The following is a 19217-nucleotide window of genomic DNA, read 5'->3' on the forward strand; positions in this document are numbered from 1 at the left end:
CAGCGTTCAATGCCACAGATAATAATATTTGGATAACCAGTATCAAATCAAAGGAACATTTCACAGCAGACATATGCTATCAATAACAATCAATAAATAATATTAGAATTTCAGTTATTAGTCTTCATTACTGTTTTGTTAAATAAAACAAGAAACATTATGCATAATGTATCGCTGTTTTGAAGAAAAGATGCATTTAAAAGCAAACATTTTGCAAAAAAATTTCCCTGCTAATGCTTTCAGACTACAATGCAGTGACTTAACTTCTTACAAACTATTTACATGAGCGAAATATATTTCAGGGCAGACTAGTATTAAAAGTGCCTCAGCAGAAACAGAAATAAAAGAAGAAAAAAAAATTATTTTCAAAATAATCTCAGAACTGATTTCTTCGCAGCTTTACACCAGAATCTGAGCACAGACTGATGAATTTGGATGAATGATTAAAAAATAGCAGGATTGCAAGATAAAGAAACGGGTTCTCTCAGAACTTGTTGTAACCGCGAAAAACCACTAGAGGGCAAAGTCTCCATAACAAAAAGAGTACCCAAGCCCGGCAGTCTTGTAAAGAGTAAAGTAACAGTGGAAAATAAACCAAAGTAGCTTTGGCTCTTTTTTAAAACAAGAAGAACTAAGAAAAAGTGTGTAGTCACAATAGAAATTGTGATTTATATTTTCATTTTCAATTGCTGTTGTCAATTACTCTGTATTGCATGTTCTTTCTTGTTCTTCAAATAACACTGTTTTTTTTTCCCGCAAACAGTTACGAGAGAAAAACCTCTCTTGAATCTTCAGAATGAAAAAATAAAATTAATTAATTAATTAATTAATTAAGCAGTACATGCTTAGGCTTGCAAATTTGTCACAGCAGAAGATAACTAGAAAGACCCAGAAGTGTCTTTTACATAGTACTAGCTTTCATTTCATCAGCAGTAAGAGTGAACATACATTGCACTTTTTAAAAACCCAGAGGCATCTACAACCTTTATTGTTGTAGAAAGTGCTCTTCTCAGTCACCAGTGTCTTTTTGCAAAAAATCATTATAGAAATACTATTGTTAACAACTTCCATATGAAATATTAAAATCTGAGACTAATGTTATAAAGGGAAATAGTTATTTCAAGATTCAACCATTACACATCTTTCACTCCTGCTAAATTGCTAGATCTGAGGGCCCAAGCATCACGCAGAGTACACAAAGTCAGATGCCTTGGTGTGCTGAGAACTGACAGGATTGAGAGCATCTGTGCAGAAAAGAGCTCATGGATGCTGATGGGCACCAAGTTGAACATGAGACACAAACAAGGCTAACAGTATCCTGGGCTTTAGGCAAAGTACCACCAGCAGGTTGAGGAAGACAGTCAACCTTGCGATGTCAGCATTGGTGATGGCACACCTGTCCAGTTCTGGGCTCCCAGTACAAGAAAGACATGAGCATACTGGAAAGAGTCTAACGTAGGGCCGCAAAGATGATTAAGCCTACAGAGGTCCTATCCAACCTCAGTTATTCTGTCAACTACACTGACATCCATAGTGACTGTATTCTCAGCTGTCCAGATACGCAAAGATGCATAGCCTTGTTTGTAGGAGATCTGGAAGACACTGTGAAATGCAAATAACTGGTTAGGCACAAAATATAAATAATGGCTTCATCTTCTTTAGTTTTCATTATAGCACGACAGTGGCCTTGTAGATGGTAGTAAATGAAATGTGAGTAAGAGGTGTATAAAGATACTATATTAGATTAGAAGCAGATCTCAAGGAAACCATCTTTTCAAATCATGAGCAACACATGGTTTTGGATATAGTTTTCCATCTATGACTTAATTTTTTTCCATTAAAAAGGTAAAGTTGTATCCTAACATTTGGAAAATGAAATAAGCTCCTTCAGTAAGATAATGAAATAAGAGCTCATCCATCCAGACACTAAAGCATTGACAGTGAAATCTGTAGTTTAGCTAGAGAAAATAAAGATTACTAGAAGTTTAATCTGTGTACGGAATGGGGATAATAGGAGGCAACACCAGACCTTTAAATAGGAAAGTTCTGGGGCTAGGGTGATTACATGGGGAAGCAAAGACTGGCTTTGCTTCTCATCTCTTTACAAATTTCCATTGATGGAAAAGGAGCTTTCATCACAAAGATTGAAGGAAAAGGGGAAAAATAAACCACACGATTAAATCTCATGAAAGACCATGTTAGTGGATATTCACCAATACAAAATACAAGGTTGTGCACTGATATCTAAAAACATTTAAAAGAAAACTAATTTTTAATTTTGAATTTATTTCCGTAACATGAAAACAGAAGGATCTGATTGTGCCTGTAGATCTGATATGATATTAACATGATATAGCTACCTAAAGGGCAGTATTGGCACATTGTCTTTATGATATAGATAGATTAATCAAAATGGAAGAGAATTAGGAAGGACTGTTAAGATGATGAGGACAATGGAATGCTTGTCATGAAAGAGAGGAGTCAGCTTTTTTAATCCACGAAAATTAAGGATGAGATGCAACTTAATTCTTCTAAAACCCTTCAGGATGAAGAAGAGTGACTTAATCTAAGAAAAAATGTCAGCTAACTACAACTGTGAATAAACTGACAAAAAAAGAATTAATAGAAGTCCTCGAGCAGCCTTCAAAGGGGAATTGAAACAGAAAAGGAGGACAAGGAATGTATGTACAAACAAAAGAAAACAAAACAAAAAAACTACTTTCGAGATGGGCTTTGATATTCTAACAGAGTTTAGATTTTTGCTCTTGCGCTCACTACAGAAAAGGCACAAAGTCCCTTTTAGCCCTGTTCCTTTTTTGTGAGCACAGCTTGAGAACAACGTTAGATCTTGTAAATTGAAAAATAAGAAAATTCTACTAAAAGAAGCCTGCTACTGCCTAGGTATATATTTCTCTGAACAGATCAGTACTCTTGTGAGGATTTGAGCAGTTAGGCAACACATGTTGCAGTACACTGAGGAAATTTAGACATTTTATTACATTAGGCAGCAACTGAGAGGTCTGAAAATCTTAAGTGATGCATAAATTTTACTCATTGGCCCATCAGGGGCTCTAGCCCACACTGAACTATGCATATGCACAATAAATTATATGGCACTGTGCAGCCCCATGACGATAAATCATTTAAACAGCTTTTCCATTCCACTAGCCAACATAGTTCGAGTTCACTATATTGAAATTTGGAAAACATACATACCAAAAATGTGTATCCTATAATCAGAAAAAGATCTGCAGCAGTAGACATCTAGACTAATTTCTAAATAAAGCAGCGTACACAGAAAATCACATCTTTCCTTGTCAGAATGAACTGTCTAGAAAGCTAATTCCTTGATAAGGAATTAAACAACAACAACACACACAAAAACAAACAAACATACAAAAACAAGCAACAAAATACACAAAAAAAACCAGTAATCAGGTTGAGTTAGATGCAAGTTTCAAAACCCCGAGGTATTAGTAGATTAGTAGGAAAAAAAGAAAGAAAAAAGAAAGGACACCTACTTGGACTAAGAAAATTATTATCCCAATCCCAGTTTTATTGTAATCACTTTAGTGCTCGGTCTCAGGAGAGAAAAAGAACTATCCCTTGGAGAAGGATAGAGGAGAAGTGACTACAGATTAAAACAACTCTGTGAACACCATCCAAATATTCCACATTAACAAAAAAAAACTGAATAATTTCTTTGTAGGAATTATTAGCAGAAATTGAATGAAAATCAAGAATTAAAAAAAAAATAAAAAATAAATAAGCAGAAAGCAGATATACATGAGCCTTAGCAAATGGAACAAATCAGCAAAATATTTAAGAAATCATTTTAAAGGAAACTCCTGTATTGCCATTACCTGCCCAATAGAAGTGTGAAAAAAAAAAGACACAAAAGAAAAAACAGGAGATAATACCATAATACTTCCTCAGTAACAGGGCACATCAGCACATACTAAAAGGACAAAGCGCTGGAGCTGCTGTAAAAAATGAAAAGATTAAATTCAATAACTTGCAGATAAATAAAAGCAAAAATAAAATATCATGCACTTTCTGCATTTATTATGAAAGCTGGATACATGAAACTTCATGCACTAATCTAATAAATAAAATTTAATACAAAAGCACTTAAATTCACTCACTGATCTACTTAGTAATACGCTGTAAATAAGATCTTTTCTAATTTACATTTTGAAGAGGTACTGTTTTACTTGTTGGTTATTTGAAGTAAGATATTTTATGATGAATGTTAAGTAAAAAGTGTTCAATGACTTGTCACTTTATATTGAATATGAAATGGAATACTGACACGTTGAAAAGGTAAAAAAAAAGTAAGAAAATGCTTTATAGGACCTGTTCTCAGTAATAGAGCGGGAGGAGGAAGGAAATGTTTCCCTGTGCAAAAGATATCAATGAATCTAGCGGATGGCCTTGCTGCCCTTTGCTGGAAATAGGTGGTCTTCAGGGTCCCTTCCAACCCAAGCCATTCTGACTCTACAAATGGGTTTACTCTGAAATATAAGATTTGTGGTCTGAGGGATAGTTGGATCCATAAGAGTGTTCTGAGCAGCAAAAAGTCTTGTTTCACTTTCACACTTTAGAAACTATTTAGTCTTGATGACTGTTTCCTATGGCTTCTTTCTCCTCAGCCTAACCTCAGTCTTCAAATGAAAATTATATTCTCTGGAAGGAAATGGATGAGCAGTTCTGGACTCCCAGATTAATTCTTCCTGGAGGAGAAGGTGAGAAAATTGGCTTATGCTGAACTGCTGTCCCCACAAAGCAGAAAAAAATGATGATGTATGTGAATACAAACAGTTGTGTTACAAGGTTTAACAGATTGTGCCTCATTAACACAGCTATTATAACAAATCTCCTAGTCTAGCGAGTAAAATGTTTCAGCAAGATACCATGAAAGCACATTAAGATAAAACTTATAGGAAATATCTTTTACATTGTATGCCCCTGTAAAACAGTATTTGCTAAAAAAAAAAAAAAAAAAAAAAAAAAAAAAAAAAAAAAAAAAAAAAAGATTTTTATTTGCTGTGTACAATTTATCCAGTAGAGATCTTAGGATGATAACCACTGAAAATGGTTCTGTATTTATCTTTCTAACAGTGCCCTCTCTGATTGTGCTCCTTGTTTTAGGGAGCTGTTTCACACAATGGAAATGTCCCCAGGCTCACTGAAAACAAATTAAGAATTACGCTTAACATAGGTCTTACTGCTTTCTAGAACCTTAATACTGAAAAGTCAAACAGTGAGTGGTGAGTGACTCATAAAACCTGGATGGGAGACTGGAAGTTGCTCCTTTAAAACCATAATCACTGTAAAGTGAAATATTTTTTAAATGCTCCAGTAGCAATACTGAATTTCATCATTGCAAAAATCACAACATTACTCTATGTGTTACTGAAAAAAAAATACAGACTCTTTCTCTCTCTCCCTCTCTCTCTCTGTATATATATTTATACATATATGTGTATATATATTTGACTCTCTTTCCCTCTCTACATTTTAATTTTTTTAATTCCTTGTTATTTTCAACTGATCCAGCTTCTTCCTTTTCCCCACACCTTGTCTATTTCCCCACCCACTCACATCCACTGCTAATAAATAGAAATATTTTCCACCTCTTACATTGACTTTGTTTGCTTTATCTCATTTTCAGGATTTCATTATTTGCCTGGGTTTCAGTAGCTATTGCAATAGCCAACCTCAGCACAGTACTAGTTACTCAACATAAAGCTGGCCCAGGCAGTCTGCCTTTCCATTAAGGAAAGGTTACAATACAGCCCATCCCTGGCAGTGTTCAAGAGGCGTCTGGATGACGTGCTGCATGATGTGGTTTAGTGCTAGTGGTGGCAACGGTGATGAGGAGACGGTTGGACTGGATGATCTTATAGGTCGTTTCCAACCTTGTGATTCTATGATTCTATGATTCATTACTTTAAATCAGGGTGGTTTTAAAAGGCTACACTGATAGATTCAAGGTTATTATTAATATAATTCTGGAAATAATCGGACAGTTTTCTTTTTGGGCTGTGGTGAGCTATTAGAGAAGTGGAGGGAAAAAGTCCAGTAAGGTCTTCAGGAGCAGTGGTTAGGAAATCAAAATTGTATTATCCAGCATAAACATTGTTTCAGCTAAACTTTTAGTCTCCAAATCCGGATGTCTCCACTTCTATCAGAACTTATATGTAATTCCAGAAAGATAAGGCAAAAATACTATTTCTCCTTTCTTTCTTTAACCACGTTGTTTTTTTGGTTTTTTTTTGTTTTGTTTTGTTTTGTTTTGTTTTGTTTTGTTTTTTTAATAATATCCACTAACAACATAGAGCTGTACTTGGAACAGGTGTTGGAACAAATAGCATACAGTGGTCAGCCTGAATTATTGTATGGTTCTATAATAGTCCTTGTTTCTTTCTTTCTTTTTTCTTTTCCCTTCATTGTTGTTGGTGGTGGTGGTTTTGGTAAAATCACCAAAAACTACCAAACTTGCTTATTTTATCTTTTGAAGAAGTGTCTAATCTTTATCTACAGCCCCCTGAAGACGAATATGCTCGAAATCTCTTCAGTGTTGCAACACACTTCCAGACCCTCCCAGGACAATAAAAATAGGTTGCAAGAACAGAAAAAGAGGTTGTTAAAGTTCATTTTGAAAGTACAAGTTCAATTATAGATGAGCTCTTAGTCTGAGGGCATTTAATTTCACAATAAACAAGTAGCAATTTTTTTGACATCTAAATGCCAAGCATCAAATTTCCAGCAGTTTGAGGCACTTACATGCATTGTTTTCATTCCCCTTGTTCCAGCTGCAGTCCCACATGGCTTTCTAGTGCAAAATTAACTGTGACTCACACAAAGTAGATGCCTGCAGGCAAGAAGACAGGAAGAGATATACGCCTTTACCTTGACTGAAGCTTATATTGGCTAATAACTGCTGTCACCTTCCAAGCTAGCCTTTCTCAGGATGCATTGTTTTATATTAGAAATCAGACTCTCAGGTTTTGAATGAATTACAGTGTAAGTTTTTAATTATCCTCCTTCCTCTTCTAGCTATTTTGTCAGCATTATACTTTGTAATCAAATTCATAGTTCAGATAATTGTATATAATTTACAGGAGTTTTTATTGTTGGTATCGTTATAAATTAAATCAACAGTTTTGTTTTACATATAGAGTAGAAAGTTTATGGTCTTATTAAAACTCCAGTAACAGTCTGCTCAATTTATTTTGAGCATAATGTAACGAATATCTTAAAGAGAAAAGGGCTTTTTTTCCCTGTGTTTTTGAGGGGTTTTTTTGTTTGTTTTTTGTTTTCTATGTTTTTGTTTTTTTCTGTTTTATTTTCTTCCTGATATTCAGCCCACTGCTCTCCATTCTTATGTCTACAGAAATAATAACAGCAAAGTCTAGAGGACATAAGCATAAGTAACAACTGAACTATTTTGAATGCTGCCACAGTTCTTCACTTGCTGAATTTCCGGGTATGTTAAAGAATACTTTCATCCTTGAATCCAGATATATACAGATACCTCTTCTCTCTAAGATACAAGACTTCACAAACATTTCATATTAATTCACTTCACACCTTATTTCTCATTTATTTCCTTTTCCTTCCTTTTGAATCAACAGCCCAAGAAATATGTCGATTCTAATCCAAGAGTTTTGGAATATTTCTCATAACCTGAATGGGCACAGGTCCTCTTTCTGTTAGAGGGTTGTGGAACAACAAATTCTTGTGCCAGAAAAAAAAAGAAACTGAATTATAAATTCTGCTTATCTACGATGGATGTTTGTCACTGCTTCTGCCCTTCTATCGTACTTCTATCACACTGAGCTCGGGTGCTCCTTATTATCATAGAATCCTAGAATGGTTTGGGTTGGAAGGGGCATTTAAGATCATGTATTTCCAACTCCCCTGCTATAGGCAGGGACACCTAGACTAAGCAACTAGACTTGAGCAACTAGACAAAGTTGCTCAAAATCCCATCCAGCCTGGCCTTGAATGCTTCCAAGGAATGGATATCCACAACCTCTCTGGGCAACCTGTTCCAGTGTCTCACCACCCTCACGGTAAAGAACTTCTTCCTAATATCTAGTTTAAATCTACCCTCTTCCAGTTAAAACCATTTCCCCTCGTCCTGTGGCTAACTGCCTTTATAAAAAGACCCTTCCAGATTTCCTGTAGGCCCCTTCAGGTACTGAAATTCCACTCTAAGTTCCCTCCAGAGCCTTCTCAAGGCTGAAGAGCCCCAGCTCTCTCAGCCTGTCTTCATAGGGGAGGTGCTCCAGCCCTCTAATCATCTTTGTGGCCCTCTCTGGATCTGCTCCAGTAACTCCATGCTCTTGTGATGGGAGCCCAAGAGCCGAATGCAGTACTCCAGGTGGGGTCTCACAAGAACAGAGGGGCAGATTTATCTCCCTTGACCTGCTGGTCCTCCCTGATGTAACCTAGGATATGACTGGTCTTCTGGATTGCAAGTGCACATTGCCTGCTCATGTTGAGTAAACCAACACCCCCAAATCCTTCTCCTCAAGGCTGCTCTCAAGCCATTCTCTGCTCTGCATCTGTGCTTGGGATTGCCCTGACCCAGGTGTGGGACTTTGAACTTGGCTTGTTGAACTTCATGAGGTTGGCATGGGCCACCTCTTCCTTTGGATAGCATCCCTTCCCTCTGGTGTGTCAACTGCACCACTTAGCTTGGTGTCATCTGCAAACTTGCTGAGAGTGCACTCGAGCCCACTGTCCACGTCACCTACAAAGTGGTTAAATAACACTGGTCCTAGTATTGATCCCCGAGGAACATCACTCATCACTGGTCTCCATTCTGACTCTGGGCTGTTGACTGCAAGTCTGAGTGCAACCATTCAGCCAATTCCTTATCCAGAGAGTAGTTCATCCAAAATCATCTTTTCTTAAATTTGGCAACCAAGATTTCATGCGGGACAGTGTCAAAGAGTTTGTACAAGTCCAGGTAGATGACGTCTGTTCCCTCAGAACTCATGGATGGATTTCACTGGGTTTCATGGACTTGCACACCTTCTATTTCTTTAGATGGTCTTGAACCTGATCTTCAATTACAGCAGGCATATCTTCTTTCTCCCAGTTCTTACCTTTGCTTTCTGCTTTGGCAGTATGTCTAAAATCCTTGCCAGTGAAGACTGAGGCAAAGAAGTCAAGCTTTCTTCCTCAGCTTTCTTCATATCCCTCATGCTCCAGTTTACTTCTGGAGGAGCTTGTATCTTCCCTGGCCTTCGTTTCATAATTGATATACATATAGAATTTCTTCTTGTTCCCCATTATGTTCCTGGCTAGATTATAATTCTCTCAGGTCAGCTTTCCTAACCTGATCCCTAGCTTGTGATCCACCTCCAAGCCCATCATCAGCTTCAAAGTGGGATGGTTTGAGGATTCCCCTCCCCCGTAACTCTAGTTTAAACCTTGTTGGCCAAAATGGTCTTCCCCTTATCCGACAGATTAATCCCATCCTCCCCTAGATGACCATATTTCTCTAAACTAGTTCCATTAGATGAATAGCCAAAGCCCTGTTCATTACACCACTCCCTTAACCATTTATTAATTTTCTTAATTCTGTCAGCCCTTTCCCTCCCCATTCCCCTAACCAGGAGGATTGATGAGAAAACTAGCTGTACTCCCAAGTTCTTCACTGCTGCTCTCAGCTCCTTATAGTTCCTCTTTATATTCTTCAAGTTGCTAACACTGTATTACTGGTGCCTATGTCAAACAGCAGCAGTGGGTAGTAGTCTGAAGGACGTACAAGATCTGGCAGCACATCTGTTACATCCTTGATATGGGCCCCTGGCAAGCAGCAAACCTCTTTAGACAGTAGTTCAGAACAACAAATGGGTGCCTCTGTACCCCTCAGAAGACAAGCATCCACCACTATAACCCACTGGTTTTCTTAGTTGCAGTAGTAGTTATGCAGTGGGGAGCAGGTCTGGCTGTCTTATTCAGTTATTGCCTGAAACAGTCCATGTAACCAAAATACAAATGCACATGGAGAATTATTACAAACACAGAGGCCTAGAGATGATGAAATCTGCCACAGACTTTGTGATGAGGGTCTTATCAGAAAGCTAAGAATAGGATCATCAGCAGCAACATTTCAAACTCATCAAGCAAATGCTTGCTAGCATTATCTGAGAATTAAAGCTAATTCTCATCTCTGAAGTCTGATGGTTAGATTTCACAATTTAACGTGAAAAGCGTTCCCTCCACTTCAAAAATAAGTATCTCTATGAAATTGCAAGATGGATTCTCTGTTTACAGTGCTAAGGAGAAGCACAGCTTATGAGCAACTTTGCCAATGGACTGCATGCCCCTTGGCCTCACTCATCCTGTCCTCACTGTCTTAGGGAGAGAGCCACAACTTTGCCTCCTGTACTCAAACCACAGGATAATACCCATCTGATCTCGCAACATAAAGCTATATTACTGAGAACTTATAGGAAAGACCCAGCTATGACATCTCAGGGCACATAATGGCAGACAGCCAATGCAAGAATGAACTTTTTATGCCCCAAACTTGCAAATAAACTTGCCTATCTACATCTGAATTGGAATCTGTATCTGCATACTACAAACAGAAGAATCCACTCAGTTAAGGGTGGTTTCAAGAAGCCTAGCTGGGTCTTAAAATGTATAGTTAGCTAATGACAACGAGGTATGCAACTTATAAAAAAATTATATTGCCTCTGCCTTTGATATGAATATAAACATATATGTATAAAACAGCATGTCCTGTTGGTGACTGTGCTTTAAGACACATGTCGGTCAGATGGAAAGGACTAAGTTAACCAAAGAAAGGTGTAACTCCTTAAGAAGAGTGCTCTATTCAGAGCTTTGAAACTGACAATTCAGCTTATTAATGATACCAAAGAATTTTTGAATTTGCCTGTAATTCAGATGTTAATTTTGATTACCGAATTACTGAAATTCTACTTCCTGCACTCAGGTTATCTTCTAATGTGTACTCCTTTGTACATCACTATCTTGCATTAAGTATACAAATGTTATTAAGTATTTTGTGTATAATTTTACAACCTCTAAAAATAGTAAAAGCTACTTCGCATAAAATCATTACTAAATAATTGCCACATAAAATAACTGCAGAATGGATGACTACCGTAAAGCACTGTAAAGCACTATAAAGCAGTGTTATGTATGGGTACAGGGTATAATTGGGTTTCTCTTTATTTACTACCAGTTACTGTAAACAAGCCAAAACAAATATTTAAAACAGAATCGCCACCCTGACAGCTCCCGTATTGTTATATCTTTGTGTTCAGACACCCAACCAGTAAGGATATGTCTGAAATAGTTTCTCAAGTAAATTGAAATGCTTGAAAAAAGAATGAAAACTGGAATATGAATTGTATATCAACCAAATTATTGCCCTTACTGACAACTGGAATTTTCCTTTCTCATATTATCCACTCCTGTACAGTAGGGGGGGAGGAGGGAATAAGAATCACAGCTATTCTCTGGAGTGTGTTCTCCAGATTCTATGAACATCCCCATATTTTTTCCTGTACAGAGCATTTTATGAAGGATAAGCAGCTTTGTCAACCCTGCTTACATCCGCTCAACCTGAACAAAAACCACTCTGACAACCAAACAAAAGATTGGCATATTCACAGAAATGGAGAAATCAGGAAGTTTTTACAGGGTTTGAGGATTTCTCAGGAACAGCCTCAATATCTCACAGCACCAAGGACAAAATTACTGACACCCATTTGTCATTCTCCCACCAACACTTCCAGCCCAAAACCACCCCAGCTGTAACAATTGTTATCCCAGCTTCTAAGGAGGCACATCTCAGATATCCAGAGTTTCCAGAGCAGCAGTTTCAATCTGCTCTATTCTGTTTGACTCCTACTGCAAAGGCTAAGTAATATTCAGAAAATTGACATTTAGACTAAAACTGCTGACAGCCTGTTACCTACAGCATTTGGTATGACTATGCTATTACACAGTATAAGAGATTAACTTTTCAATATTACAGATGTGCTGATGAGTCCATAAATGTCTGAATTAAGCCTGAAATTTTTTTGCCTGCATTTTAAATTGAATTTTTACTGACTGCATTCCTTTTAGGATGAACAGGTAAGCTATACTAATACCTGGACACAAAGCTTTTATAAGACACAGCTGTACTATTAGTGTCACTATATTCTCAACAGAGCTCAACAGAGCCACAGCAAAAATGCAGTACCCCTTGTTGAACCAGCTGGTACAGATATATTAAGATAAAGAGACAGTGTTAAACCAAAGATACCTAAAAATCAGTGCTGTAAAAAATTGTTATTTGATGTATAAATAAATTCTCTCTACATTATTTTATTACTATTTTTTATACCACAGAAGAGCATAAATTGCCCTTTTCATTTCTCCCTCCCACCAGTCTCATATGGGGGCAAAAAAAAAAAAAAAAAAGATTTCATGAATTTTATCATTCAAACTCCAATATTGCATTTCACTTCTTTACCTAACAAAGATCAAAATGAGTGTGGGATGACAGATTCTTAGCACTATGTACCATGAAGTTATGAGGTCTTTAGACAAAGTATTACAAGTTCTTATCAGTACCACCATATGCTGTAATTCCGAATGCACATAAACCTGTCAACACATACTACTTGTTTTCCAGTTAAAGAGAAACCTCACAGAGAAACCACAGATATTTGTTTCCTTCAGGATGATGACCCTGTTTAAGGGTATGAGACTGCAATTTATCTGCCAGAGAAAATAACAAACCGAACAGCAACGCATAGAGCGGACTTGATTTGCTCATGAGCTCAAGCCAATTTTCTGTATATAACTACAGTATCAAAAACTTGTGAAAGTAGTTCTGTCTCAGTATACGTAAATAGCTTCAGTAATAAGATACTAAACAAATCTAAATCTTTAGATTTGCAAATTTCCTCTAATATTTTGTATGTGATTATGGATTTCCAGTAATAAATTTGCCATCAGTCCAGTGAAGAATCTTCCAACAGAAAAAGATGATCTTGTTCCCAATGTGTGACAAACTGATACATTCCCCAAAAAACATGTCCCAAAGAGGCAAAAAAAAAAAAAAAAAAAAAAATCTTTTGTGTACATCATTAAAAGAAGAACAAATTCTGTTTTCTTTCTTTTGGATAGATGCATGTATACTGACTGGGAAATCACACCAATACTTACAATCAGCAAAGTTGTTTGTGCCATTGTAGCTTTATGCCCAAGATTATTAGGAAGAGGTCATATCTGCTATTACGTGTACAAAGATGAGTTAAATGAAAGTTAGCTAAAGAAAATCCTTTTGGTTGTATAAACTATGTGGAAAAGTAGGTATCTGTTGCATTTAGAGCATAATGGTAACATACATTTCAGTCCTTTAATTCAATACTGCCATTACCACTACCAGCCTTACATTATCTTTGCAAGCCCTCAGTGCTGAGACTTGCTGGGTTTGCTTTATCTGAAATTATCACAGCCTGACTGGGGCCTGCTTTCAGCTGGCTAAGCTGAACAAGCAATTTTACAAATGACATGTTGGTTATTGCCTAATCCATTTTCTTTTTGTTTACTGCTGTATAATTGTTTGCTACAAACATAATTTTTACATAGAGAGACATAACAAGATGTTGTTATGTGTACAATGGAATATTTATGACTCCAGAGCAATGACACAGTGCAGAGGAACACAGGCACAAAATGATAGCACAGGTCTGCAAAGTGAAGATACAAGACAGAGCACAGACAACAGGATCTTAGAAATGAAGGTGCAGAGTCATGCTGGTGACCCCAGGGCTGTACACAGCTCATCTCTCATCAGTCAAGGAAAGGCGAACTTTGGACGCGGGTAAAAACATCGTTAGGAGTAACAACAAAACCTTAAAACAAAGAACAAATATCTCACATGCATAAAACATATAATGCAAATTTGGATGTAATGCAGAACTGCAGATCAGAGAAGAAGAAAAAAAAAAAAAAAAAAAAAAGGAAAAAGAGAAAGAAAATAAAAGGAAAAGGAAAACAAAAAGAAAAGAAGGAATTACAAACATCCAGGCATGCAGACAGCACAGTGATTTTCAATCATCAATTATTCAATAGTCATGTGCAACAGTAGTTCATAGCTTCACTTTCTAAATTAGCTTGGATAGTTTTTGTAATAAGTTGTTAAAGCCAATGTATGTTGAGGAATAAATATGCCTATATTTTGCCTGGCAGAACATTCACATATTCAGTAAGTACTAAGTTCTAGCTGGGTAGGTACATGACTCTGGGAACAAGTGACATGAGGATTAATTAGGCATCGGTGAAGGATTTTTATTTATTCTTTTTTATTTTTTTTTAAGTAGTGTATTAATTGAACAAGACAATGTACTCATAGTGAGACAGATTTTTTGAAGCAACAAGATACTTTTTTTTGTTTAACAATACCTTAAATTATTATGAGAATAATGTTTCTATGTATGGCACTTGTCAAAAGCTCACTTGGACTATTTTCCCTGTTAAGCTTAATGAAAGACAGTTACAGCACCTACAGGCAAAGAAACATATCCAGTTTCTGCTACTGCTCTCTTTGAATTTCATACATTTGCCACATTTTCTGCTTTTATATGCAGAAAATGAATATGTAGCAACTTCAAGTATACTTGATCCTTACAGACTTGATATCTTTTCTAAGCTATCATTTGTAAAGCTGGGAGTTGCAGTTGCTGGTTATAGTGCACAGCAAGTTCCAGACCTTCATTTACTCTCAGATTTCACATGGTTGTCCCAGGAATTTAAGAGGTTAAACCTAAAGGCATTTGTACCACAGTTGACCCTTGAAGAGCAACAAATGATGTTGCCTGCAGCGTGTTATCACTGGTCTAAGTGGTTTAATGGCAATTTGCCTGCACCATCTCAATACCAGATTTACGACAGTAAGTTCATTTCAAGGTCTTCTACTCTTAATTGCCCATTGATTAGTCACCACTCTTTACAAGGGGAACCTTAGATTTTAATTGGAATCAATGCTGACGAAGGGTATATGGTCCCAAACCCTTACCACTGACTTAACTGGATAGATACACACTTTCAGTTTTAACTCTAAGCATGGAATGTTACCTCACCTGATTTGTTATTCTGTTTTACAGCTACATGTAGATCTTTATTGTTTTTTCTGATGTTCTGTATTTCAGAACACTCTGGAGTGCACCAGTTTAAAACGCTGTGTTTATTTGCTTTTTTCTATAGAAGTGTTCTCTAATTCAAAATTCATTTTCACTCTTTTGCTACCTGAGGAGGGCCTTATCAATGTTTCATACGCACTTCTTAATATTGAAGAAAACAGTTATTTTCGATGTTCAGCACATGTAATGGACCTCGTCTGACCAGTAGATATAGGCTTCTGTCATGCATGTTCATATTACCTTCCAGTTTAGAAAATGTTAATATAAAATGCCCAGGCTCCACTGTACTTAAAGCTGTGGGATAGCTAATTACAAGGAAAACGGAAATTATTAGGCAAGATAAGTCCATGCACATCACTAAAGGCAAGAACATTTTTAGGCAGGTGTGCACTGAAGCAATTATATTCTAATTATGCATTCTGCAATAATTTTTCATGCTTAATTTAACACATGACGTAATCTATTACAGAGGAATAGGGCTATGAAAATTTTAGTGCTGTGTTGCTTTTATGCTGTAAGAAGAGAATTTTAGTGCTATGTTGCTTTTATGCTGTAAGAAGTACTGCTGCAGTAGACTTAGACATGATTTTAAGGTCAGTATGCACTCATCTAGGAAAAGTAAAGGATAACTCTTGGAAAGGTCACTAAGGTGAATATGAGCTTACAGCTGGAAGCAAAATAATTCCAGTTAAAATCACAAGGTTCTCTATTAGTTCAGAAATTGAAAGCCTAACCTTTTTCTCATAATAAATAATACAGTTTATGGTTTAAGTTATATCTGGCAAGTGACTCTTTGGAAAGTAACGCCAAGCAAAGGAAAAAAAATTGATTACAAAACAGAGAGTAGTGCTTTTGCTTAGTTAACACAATGAATTTGGAAGGCCCTTCTCAGCTTAATAGTTCACGTACATTGATTATATTGAGATTTTCTTTTTGGCCACTCTAATTCAAACAATAAGCCTACCGTTTTGGCTGTTCTACTTTGCTGGTTTGAATTATTCAGGAAAGGGCATACAAAGCGTGTATATTTGTTCATGCTATAAGTAACCAAGCATATTCTCTTGCCTCTTCCCCTTGCCTTTTCATTCTTCCACTCAAATTTTCATTTTGTTGCTTTTTAAATGAGTATAGTTTCAACATTTTGTCTACTTACTTGTTTGTTAATGCATTTATTTTAAGTCCCATACATAAATAACTCAAGATGAGTGACAAAAGGGACATAGAAATGCAGGACACACTAAGAGGTCTTCGAATTTCTAAACTAGCTCTGGTTACAAGCTTTAATTAAAACAAGAGTTGGATATTTACTAGATTGCATCTTACTCTATGAAAGCTGCAGTTTTGTAACATGATTAAACAGAGAAAAAGAAAAATTCTTCAGTTATTGCAACTGTGCAGTGATGAATAAGGTTGTAATTTATTTTTTTTTTACTTAACACTGAAAATTATTTTCAAAATTTTAAATTTATTATAGGCATCCAAGTTATTCTACAGGTGGCCATAAGCAAGCTATGCAACAAGCATACACATCAAAGCATTATGTAAGTTTTTATTTTCACTTTCTATGTCTTGTCACATTCATAACTGTTTTGATATTCATTGCTTCTCTTGCTGGCAAACACAAAACTACCATCAATCAGTACCACAATTTCAGTATTACCTATTTATTAACCTCACATAATTCTGGAAATCTCCTTCTCAGGCTTTTCTAAGGTCCTTCTGAAGTTGATTCTACTTTTGTATCACAGAGTTAAAACACTTTTCCACTCTGCATTAATGAAGGGTTGGAGTTAATAAATTTGTTAACCTTGGTATCTGCAACAGCCATAGGAGTAAGACACATTCACTTGCAGCCAGTGGCATTATTCAACAACATATGCAGAACATCTATCAAAATACATTATATATTACTACATTAAGCAGCTGAGATTTCTTTAATATGAATTATTGAAATATTCCATTCCCAGATTTTCTTCTGGAGAACAACTTTGGAGAATATTAAATCATTTTTTTGGTTGACTTCTTCAGAAAACATAGTTAATGACAATCCTGTTCTGGGACTAAAATGTTGAGAATAACTTAACCGAAAAAAAATTACATTAAGATCAAAGAGAACACTTGGGACCTGTAAATAAAATGTAATACTTTAATGAGTAATAGTGTTATTACTGAAACTTGATCATGAACTTTGTAGACATACTAGTCACAACAGCCCTCCTATAATATAAATCTTAAGAAGACAGCATGAATATGACCAGAGATATCCATGAGGTTAGATAGCTGGGTTCTAGTCCACTCAAGTACATAGACTGCTCTGAAAGTAATGCCTCCTTTTTATTTCGGTGGAAACTACAATGGATACAAAGAGTGTAATAAGACGGTTTGACAGAGCAATTCTCAGCTACAAAACTATGTTTTTCAACATCATCACATCATTAGCAAATTCATGCTGATGAACTGGTCAAGATACTCATCATTTGGTGGTATGACACCTGTGCTTGTTGATCCAGAACGTAGCTCATCTTTCACGTTGCTGTCATCACTGCTGAAATGCATCATCCACCACTTCACTGTACTCACATCCACCATTTCACTGTACTCACATCCACCATTTAGGTTGCATGAACACTCAGCAACTGTAAATCTATGTCAATCGATACAATTGTTTCTGCATGGAGGAATTCAGCTACATACCATTGCTTCATGTGTACTTCCATACGAGATGCCATACAGTCAGGCTGCTCCTCTACTGCCATCTGTCACATAGCAGCAAAATGGTAATGGAATACTGGTGTAAAGATTTCACATATACTGCCACACCACTGTATCATCAACATCCACCTCTGATGTTGTGGACCAACATAATGAATTGGGAGGTATTATTTTCACAGTAATCCTTGAACGCATTCTACATAATATTCTTTTTTTTTTTTTCTTTTCTTTTCTTTTTTTCTTTTTTCTTTTTTTAATAACAGTCTGCAGTCTGCAAAGAAACCTACCATTTCCTATTTAACCAAGTTTCTAGGATGTGTAATAAACTCAGTACGGCAAAACTGTTTTCTTTTATATTCTTTTTTTCTTTTAATAACTTACCCACTGAACACTGATAATAAGATAATATGCATTTTTTCCTGTTCAATGAATTCAATTTTCAACTACTCATCCCTGTGCTTCTTTGCTGATAACGACAGTTTAGCAATTATGGAGATTTTCACTATTTTTATTTATTGAAAATCAGTGGTTATTAAAGATCTTTTATTTCAATCATCATGTTCATAAAGATAAAAAGAAAACACAAGTTTGGATAGAGAGAAAAATCATATAGCCAGAAGAATGAAAAGAAGGGTAAAATACATAAATTTATGCATCAGATGTTCTTTAACAAAAGAACAGTTTCTTAAATGTTAAGTTGTCCAGACTGTCAGCAAGAACAAAACTAAATTTCTACAGATTCTGTTCATGCAAATCAATGCTGTTCACTATGACTTCTCTCAATTTCTGAAGATGGAAATCCATATAAAATTTGAACTCTGAAGTCATGAAATGTGAATGTAAGGAAACACCAGATGGAGAAAGATGAGTAACAGGAAGGTTAAATTCACCCTTGAAAAACAGATACTGGGATTGTACAGTTGAGATAGTCACAACTGCAAGGGAAAAGTGTAATGTCTAAGAGGGAGTGAAGCTAAATTATGAGGCAAATAAAGACAACTTGCTAAAAAGATGTAGCAACAAAAAGCAGTGAGACAGAAGAGAGAACAGGAATGGAATAAAGGATTATAGGATAACAAATCTGGACTGCCTGTTTACACTCTGGTTTATATTACATACATTTATTGTAACAACAGAGCAGATCTTTCAGCAAGGATAAAGAAGACTTTAAAAGAATAGCTGAGCAATGCACAGTTAAACGTGAATCCACATTTAAACAGACTTACTTTCTTAGCAAATACCACAGCAGGTAGAAAACCTGAGGCTGATCAGTCAGGTTTCCATGCTAAAAAGAAATGAATCTGTAGAACC

This window comes from Centrocercus urophasianus, unplaced genomic scaffold (genome assembly GCF_019232065.1).
Source record: "Centrocercus urophasianus isolate 14NV4802_14NV808 unplaced genomic scaffold, USGS_Curo_1.0 seq_10, whole genome shotgun sequence".
Classification (NCBI taxonomy): Eukaryota; Metazoa; Chordata; class Aves; order Galliformes; family Phasianidae; genus Centrocercus; species Centrocercus urophasianus.